Source organism: Somniosus microcephalus, chromosome 6 (genome assembly GCF_052327205.1).
Source record: "Somniosus microcephalus isolate GS21.2 chromosome 6, FLI_Smic_1.0, whole genome shotgun sequence".
In the NCBI taxonomy this organism is placed as follows: domain Eukaryota; kingdom Metazoa; phylum Chordata; class Chondrichthyes; order Squaliformes; family Somniosidae; genus Somniosus; species Somniosus microcephalus.
The window spans coordinates 95401007-95409423 of record NC_140992.1 but is presented as its reverse complement, the minus strand read 5'-3'; the positions used below and the strand labels follow the sequence as shown (position 1 = coordinate 95409423).

Genomic DNA, 8417 nt, shown 5'->3' with positions numbered 1-8417 from the left:
CTCCAATTAAACATTGGGAAGACCAAAGCCATTGCCTTTGGCCCCTACCACCAACACCATTCCCTCAGCATTGATTCCATCCCCCTCCTCAGCCACTGTCGCAGACTAAACCAGAGCATTGGCAAACTTGGCATCCTATTTGGCCCCGAGCTGAGCTTCCAACCTGATATCCTCTCCATCACCAAGATCGTCTACTTCCACCATTGTAACATCGCCCATCTTCACCCCTGCCCATGCCCATCTGTTTCTGAAAACCTCACCCATGCTTTTGTTACCTCCAAACTCGATCAATTCAATGCTCTCCTGGTCAGTCTCCCATCCTCCACCCTCAATAAACTTGAGCCCATCCAAAACTCTGCTACCCATATCCTAACCCACACCATGTCCTGATCACGCATCAGCCTGTCCTTACTGACTTACATTGGCTCCCAGTCCACCAATGCCTTAAATATAAAATTCTCATCTCCATGTTCAAATCCCTCCATGGCCTTGCCCTCCCTTCCTCTGTAATCTGCTCTAGCCTTACAACCCTGTGAGCACACGTAGTATTGCTCCAATTCTGGCATCCAACAGCTCCTACTCCTTTCCTTCCTCCTTTGCTCTTTTATGGCCTGCCTGTTTACCTCATTGCTCCCCTTCGCAACCCCACTCAAAAAAATGGAAGCACTATTTCAGACACGGCATCAAGTTCCAACTTTTCCTCGTCTTAGTTGCTTGACATTTTAGGCAGCAGTCCTAATTGTACTTTATAAAATTAGCATGATTAAGAACAGATTAAAAATCCATACAGTAGTCAGCCTCTGGCCATTAGTAAATAATGAATTGTCAAATTGTAGCTCAGCGTAAGTGAATGGATGCAAAGCTGAGAATGAGTGTACCATTAAAAAGCTTCTGAGGTTTGCAAAGTTACACAATGATATGCAAATACAATAGCCGAGTATAATGATGTCACTTAGCATATCTTTCCATTATGCACATGTTATGATGAATTATATATATCAGGAGTTAAATGCTAACTAAGGTGTTCCTCCAATAATCAGGTCTTCAACAGTGAGGATAGTGTGATACTTCAATTGTTTTCAGAATCCTTTGGCTGTTTGCTTTGATTTTGATTAAGTTCAGATGCTTCAGCAGTAACAAAGTAATAGCAAAGTCCATCAAGGCAGCAGTTGATATCGGCTATACATATTGACACTTGTTTGAAGGAGTGCACCTGATTCAGTGTAGTACAGTCAACGTTCATATAGTTCATTGCAATTTGAATAATACTTATTATGTTGAAAGGCATAAAGCAAATAATGAAGACAACAGCATTTGCAGCAATAATTCGTATTGTTCTCCTTGTGCTAAACTCTCCTGAATTTGACATGTTTCTTTGCAGAAGTGTATGGATAATTCGAACTGAGCAAAAGATCACAGTGATCAGTGGGATAACTAAAAATACTAATAGAGTCGCAATAAAGTAAAACTCAGATTTATAGCGTGAATTTGTTTCAAAGCAGAATGCTGGCTTTGTTGCATTGGTTTCATTATGTGCAGAAAGAAATTTATAAAAAAAAAGGAGTGTTCCCCAAAATGGCAAAAATCCAGACCACAGCAGATAGCACTACTGCTTTCATTGGAGATCTCAATACCTTTGCCTGAAAAGGGTGTTTTATTGCAATGTACCTATCTATACTTAAGCAAGTAATAATAAGTATGCTCATGCACATATTAATTCTGTACAGGCATACAGCAAATAAACATAGAGTCATATTGACCCATTTGTGGTAATGAATGTAAATTTTGAAAGGCAAAGTAACAAGCACCAGGAGGTCAGATGCAGCCAGACTTGTCATGTAAATGGTGGTTTCTGTCCATTTTCTTAATTTCCAGCAGAATGAATGCAGGGCCAATGTGTTGAGTATTATTCCAACGAAGAAAATAGGAATGTAGAGCACATGTTGAAAAAGCTTGATACTTTCATGCATCTCAAGGCTGCAGTTCATATTTGCACACTGTTCTGCTTTAAAAAAAAATTAAAAAATTAGTTGCATTAAATCCGTACATCCGTACATAGATATAGGAATGTCCTTTGCAAATCCCAATAGGATAAACTACATTCCCAGTTAGTTCATTAAGGGAGGTGCAAATTATAGAAAACGTGCCATGTTAGATCCAAATGCAGGTGAAAAAATAATGTACAGTTTTACTCATTCAAACCTGCAGAACCAATCCTTTCTAATTAAACTAAACTTTACCTACAACATGGAAATGTGCAAACTGATTTCAGAAGTACATCCGTGAGAAAACAACAGTACACTTTGGAAATCAGATGAAAATTTGACCTCTGGGTGCACTGAAGCCAATTCCAGGAGGTGGTCTCCAACTGCTTGGATTTCACACAGAGTGCAGTATAACTCCAGTCTAATACAAAGCCATGTTTAAAAAGTTTCCAGGAGGCCCATTATGTGGGCTGAGAACTTTTCATATACTTGAAAATATTGGCCTAGAAATTGGCCTCCTTAGCGTCTCCCATTATTGCCTTTGGTGGGGGGTGATAATAGGGTGCCAATCACTTACCGACTGGGCGCGGTGAGAAGACCGACTCCCACAATATTCGGCGGGAGGTTTGCGGTGGTGGTATGGCATTGCTCCCCGATCTCCTTCGCCTGGTGATCATGATGTCATCGCCGTGCGCATTGCCCCGGTAGCACCCAGGACCCGAACTTTGGTTCCGCCCCCTGCAGCATCGCCAGGTGTAAACACCGGCAGCTGCAGGAGGCGTTCATCGGTAGGCCAGGCACTTCAGGGGCGATACTTAAAGGCGAGGTGGCTGAGGTAAGTGACAAAAATTGTGAAATGCTCTTTCTGTTTTTTTTCCATTTTTCTTCGCCAGCGATTGATCAGCCTGGCACTCTGCTACAGTGCAGTGGGCTGATCGGGCCGGATCGCGGCTGCAGTCGCGGACTAGGTAAGTTTTCCTCTTGTAGAGCCTGCAGCGATGGCCCTTCCTTTTAAGGGAGGGAAGGAGCCTTCCAACGTGGCAGTGCTGCATGGCTCATTGTGCAGCGCTGCTCACCTACCACCCTGCCTGTTGCACTCCAGGAAGGAAGTGGAGATCTTGATTTCGGGCTTCACTTCCTTATTTGGAACACAAAACCTGAATTTTTTAAAAGTTGAAAAACATTAGCGCCAATTTTTTCAACTTTTAAATGTTAGAGCCCCAAACGGGGCGATACCCAATTCCTCCCCCATTATGTTAAGAGAGAACACGCTCTTGTCAGCTCCCCACTAACATTAAAAATGAACCTGGTCTGGTTTTTTTATTCATTCACGGGATGTGGGTGTTGCTAGCAAGGCCAGCTTTTATTGCCCATCCCTAATTGCCCTCGAGAAGTTGGTGGTGAGCTGCCTTCTTCAACCGCTGCAGTCTGTGTGGTGAAGATACTCCCACAGTGCTGTTAGAGAGGGAGTTCCAGGATTTTGACCCAGCAAAGATGAAGGATCGGCAATATATTTCCAAGTCGGGTTGGTGTGTGGCTTGGAGGGAAACTTGGAGGTGGTGGTTTTCCTATGGGCCTGCCGCCCTTGTTCTTCTAGTTGGTAGATGTTGCAGGTTTGGGAGGTGTTGGCGAGTTGCTGCAGTGCACCTTATAGATGGTACACACTGCAGACACGGTGCACCGGTGGTGGAGGGAGTGAATGTTTAAGGTGATGGATGGGGCCCCAATCAAGTGACCTGCTTTGTCCTGGATGGTGTCGAGCTTCTTGAGTGTTGTTGGAGCTGCACTCATCCAGGCAAGTGGAAAGTGTTCCATCACACTCCTGACTTGTGCCTTGTATATGGTGGAAATGCTTTGGGGAGTCAGGAGGTGAGTCACTCGCTGCAGAATACCTGGCCTCTGACCTGCTCTTGTAGCCAGTATTTATGTGGCTGGTCCAGTTAAGTTTCTGGTCAATGGTGACCCCCACGATGTTGATGGTGGGGGGTTCAACGATGGTAATGCCATTGAATGTCATGGGGTGGTGGTTAGACTTTCTCTTGTTGGAGCTGTTCAATGCCCTGCTCTTGTGTGGCATGAATGCTACTTGTCACTTATCAGCCCAAGCCTGAATGTTGTTTTGCTGCATGCGGGCATGGACTGCATCATTATCTGAGGAGTTGTGAATGGCGCTGAACACTGTGCAGTCATCAGCAAACATCCCCATTTCTGTCTTTATGTTGACGGGAAGGTCATTGATGAAGCAGTTGAAGATGGTTGGGCCTAGGACACTGCCCTGAGGAACTCCTGTAGCAATGTCCTGGGGGCAGAGATGATTGACCTCCAACAATCCCAACCATATTCCTTTGTGCTAGGTATGACTCCAGCTAATAGAGAGCTTTTCCCATTGACTTCAATTTTACTGGGACTCCTTGATGCCACACTTGGACAAATGCTGCCTTGATGTCAAGGGCTGTCACTCTCACCTCACCTTTGGAATTCTGCTCTTTTGCCTATGTTTGGACGAAGGCTGTAATGAGGACTGGAACCGAGTGGTCCTTGTGAAACCCAAAATGATCATCAGTAAGCAGGTTATTGGTGAGTAAGTTCCGCTTGATAGCACTGTTGACGACACCTTCCATCACTTTGCTGATGATTAAGAATAAACTGATGGGATGGTAATTGGCCAGATTGGAGTTGTCCAGCTTTTTATGGACAGGACATACCAGGGCAGTTTTCTACATTGTCGGATAGATGCTAGTGTTGTAGCTGTACTGGAACAGCTTGGCTAGAGGCACGGCTAGTTCTGGAGTACAGGTCTTCAGCATTACAGCCGATGCTTTATCCAGTGTGCTCAGCAGTTTCTTGATATCACACAGAATGAATTGAATTGGCTGAAGACTGGCTTCTGTGATGGTGGGGACCTGAAGAGGAATCCGATATGGATCATCCACTCGGCACTTCTGGCTGAAGTTGGTTGCAAACGCTTCAGCCTTGCCTTTTGCACTCACGTGCTGAGCTCCGCCATCATTGAGGATGGGGATGTTCATGGAGCCTCCTCCTCCCATTTGTTGTTTCATTGTCCACCACCATTTATGATTGGATGTGACAGGACTGCAGAGCTTTGATCTGCTCCGTTGGTTGCCGGATCGCTTAGCTCTGTCTATAGCATGCTACTTCCACTGTTTAGCATGCATGTAGTCCTGGGTTGTAGCTTCCCCAGGTTGGCACCTCATTTTTAGCTACGTCTGGTGCTGCTCCTGAAATGCTCTTTGACCATGGTTGATCTCCTGGCTTGATGGTAATGGTAGAGGGAGGAATATGCTGGGCCATGAGGTTACAGATTGTGATGGAATACAATTCTGCTGCTGCTGACAGCCCACAGCGCCTCATGGATACCCAGTTTTGAGCTGCCAGATCTGTTCTGAATCTATCTCATTTAGCACAACATGATGGAGGGTGTCCTCAGTGTGAAGACGGGACTTTGTCTCCACAAGGAAGTAATTCCTACCAATACTGTCCTGGACAGATGCATCTGCGACAGGTAGATTGGTGAGGATGAGGTCAAGTAGGTTTTTCCCTCATGTTGATTGTCTCACCATCTGCCGCAGGCCCAGTCTGGCAGCTATATCCTTCAGGACTTGGCCAGTAGTGGTGCTACCGAGCCACTCTTGGTGATGGACATTGAAGTCTCCCACACAGAGTAAATTCTGTACCCTTTCTACCCTCAGTGCTTCTTCCAAGTGGAGTTCAACATGGAGGAGTACTGATTCATCAGCTGAGGGAGGGCGGTAGGTGGTAATCAGCAGGAGGTTTCCTTGCCCATTTTTGACCTGATGCCACCAGGCTTCATGGGGTCCGGAGTCAATGTTGAGGACTCCCAAGGCCAGTCCCTCCCGAATGTATACCACTGTACCGCCACCTCCAGTGGGTCTGTCCTGCTGGTGGGGCAGGACATACCCAGGGATCGTGATGGAGGAGTCTGGGACGTTGGCTGAAAGGTATGATTCTGTCAGGCTGTTGCTTGACTAGTCTGTGGGACAGCTCTCCCAATTTTGACAGAAGTCCCCAATGAGGAGGACTTTTCAGGGTCGACTGGGCTGAGAGTGCCTTAGTCGTGTCTGAATCCAGTGCCGAGGTCGATGCTGGATGCTCCGTCTGGTTTTATTCTTATTGTTGTTTATCGTACTAGTTTGTTGCAACTAAGGCCATTTCAGAGGGCAGTTAAGAGTGGAGTCACATATAGGCCAGACTGGGTAAGGACGGCAGATTTCCTTCCCTAAAGGAAGGGCATTAGTGAACCAGATTGTTTTTTTTTAACGACAATCCAGTTACTGATACTAGTTTTTTATTCCAGATTTATTTAATTAACTGAATTTAAATTCCCCAGCTGCCGTGGTGAATCTGAACTCATGTCTCTGGATTTCTAGTCCAGGCCTCTGGCTTACTAGTCCAGTGACATAACTACTATGCTGCCGTACCACGTTGTTGTTGTGAGTGCAACCTACGGTGGGAAGTGTAATTCAGATCTTTCAGCTGCGCATCACACATTACAGATACCAATCGATAACAGCATCTCTTACACTATGAAAGTCAAAAATAGCTGCCCACAGTGTTCTGTTAAATTATTGCAATCAAACATCAGCAACACTTGCCTTTACATATCTGATCTTAACAAACTGTTGGCAGAATAAAACTCTTTGAAGGATGCAGTATTTGCATGATCTCAATACCACCCAATTTTCCATTATGTGTAACAGTTTAATATGTGTAGGCGGATGATGTTAACTAAGGCAAGCCAATGGAAACTTAAGCCTTCTCCTGAATTTGGCTTATCCCAAAAAAATAATTGATAAGTATTTACTTAGAAGTATACAACCGACTGATATCATTGTGTGAGACTTTTCTCTTAAATACATGAAAGCTTTCCCTGAAGCGTCTCCATTGATAGGAATTAGTTTTTAGACACAGTTTAAATCCAAAAAGAAGCCCAGGTACTCTAAGTCAGAAAAAGTTTGGTCTTGTACAAGAGCACATTATATTCAGTAAAGGGACTGATATTTTTCAGGCAGTTCCTTACTATTTTGTAAGCTCAGAAGAAAGAATAGGGGGGAAAAATTGGGTGGCGCCCATTTTTGGGCGCTAACGTCGCTGGGGAGCTAAAGAAAGTTAGCGCCCCCACACCCGCCCCCCCGCCGTAAATTCAGTAGTAGCACCCAAAGCAGGAGGTGGGGTGCTATTGGAAAGCACTCCACCTCCTTCTTGGGGCGCTACTACTGAATTTCGCAGTGCTACGTGCAGCTGCACCATGTGCGGCAGCATATACCGGCCCGTCATTGCAGGCCTCCTCCCCTGATTAAAGGGGAGGGGCCTAGCACTGCACGCACCGGGGCTCTGCTGGACCACTGGGGAGCGGGGTGCCGTGAAAACAGCCCGGAACACAAGAGGAGTGCCACGCTGAGCGATCGCGGCCGGCACCCCGCATAAAAAAGCGAAAGGGGGCAGGTGCTGGCAGTCGACCAAAATAAAAATGGTCGCCACTAACTTATGCCGCCACTGCTGCCAAACCGCCCTCTGACCCTGTCGCACATATCGTGTGGCGATAGGTCAGGGAGTGCAAGGGAAGTTTGCGGCTGGGGCGCAAGCGATGTGGGGCACTACCGGCTATCGCCGCCGCAAACCTCCTGCTGAATTTCGCGGGAGGTGTTAGCGGTGCCGCGCCCTGGCGCTAGGGGATTTGCTCCCCGTTAGTCTCCCCAGGGGACGCTAATGAGAAGCGCAAACCAAACCAATTTTTCCCCTAGGACTCTTGTATGGCCTGCAGTGTTTCACTAATTTTCACTCCAAAAGCCCCTAGGGTCAGAAAGCATTTAGAAGGGCCTGGTTCAGTACTATGTTGTGCGAGATAATTTAAGATAATTGGCAAAAGAACCAGAGGGGAGATGAGGAGAAACGTTTTTTATGCAGCGAGTTATTATGATCTGGAATGCAATTCCTGAAAGGGTGAATAGTAACTTTCAAAAGGGGATTAGGTATATACTTGAAAAGGAAAAAAATTGCAGGGCTATGGGGAAGAGCAAGGCAATAGGGCTAATTGGATAGCTCTAACAAAGAGCCGGTACAGGCACAATGGGTCAAAACGTCTCCTTCTGTACTGTATCATTCTATGATAGTCCACCTGCCTCAAAATTGTCTGCAGTAAGGGTCAAGGGATCTTTTTGAACTTCCTCCAAAGATGTTGTGAAGTGTAGTTTTGTCTGTTGACTGATGAAGCTCTGACCTTGGAATTGCAGTCACCCTGACCAACACCCAGGTGGAGGGGAGGCAGATGAACAGCAGGTTAGAGTCAGAGGACCGGAGTATACAGAAGAGAACGTAAAGCTGAAGAAGGATGTAGTAGTAGGTTGGTCCAAGGCCATGGAGGGACCTTGGCTCTCCATCTGCTCCTCTGGC

General features: G+C 46.0%; 1 pseudogene; it reads right to left on the bottom strand.

Moving 5' to 3' along the window:
• Nucleotides 1–1036: 1036 nt before the first annotated feature.
• LOC147115926 (G protein-coupled receptor 35-like) lies at nucleotides 1037–1988 on the bottom strand (annotated as a pseudogene).
• Between the last annotated feature and the right edge of the window lie 6429 nt (nucleotides 1989–8417).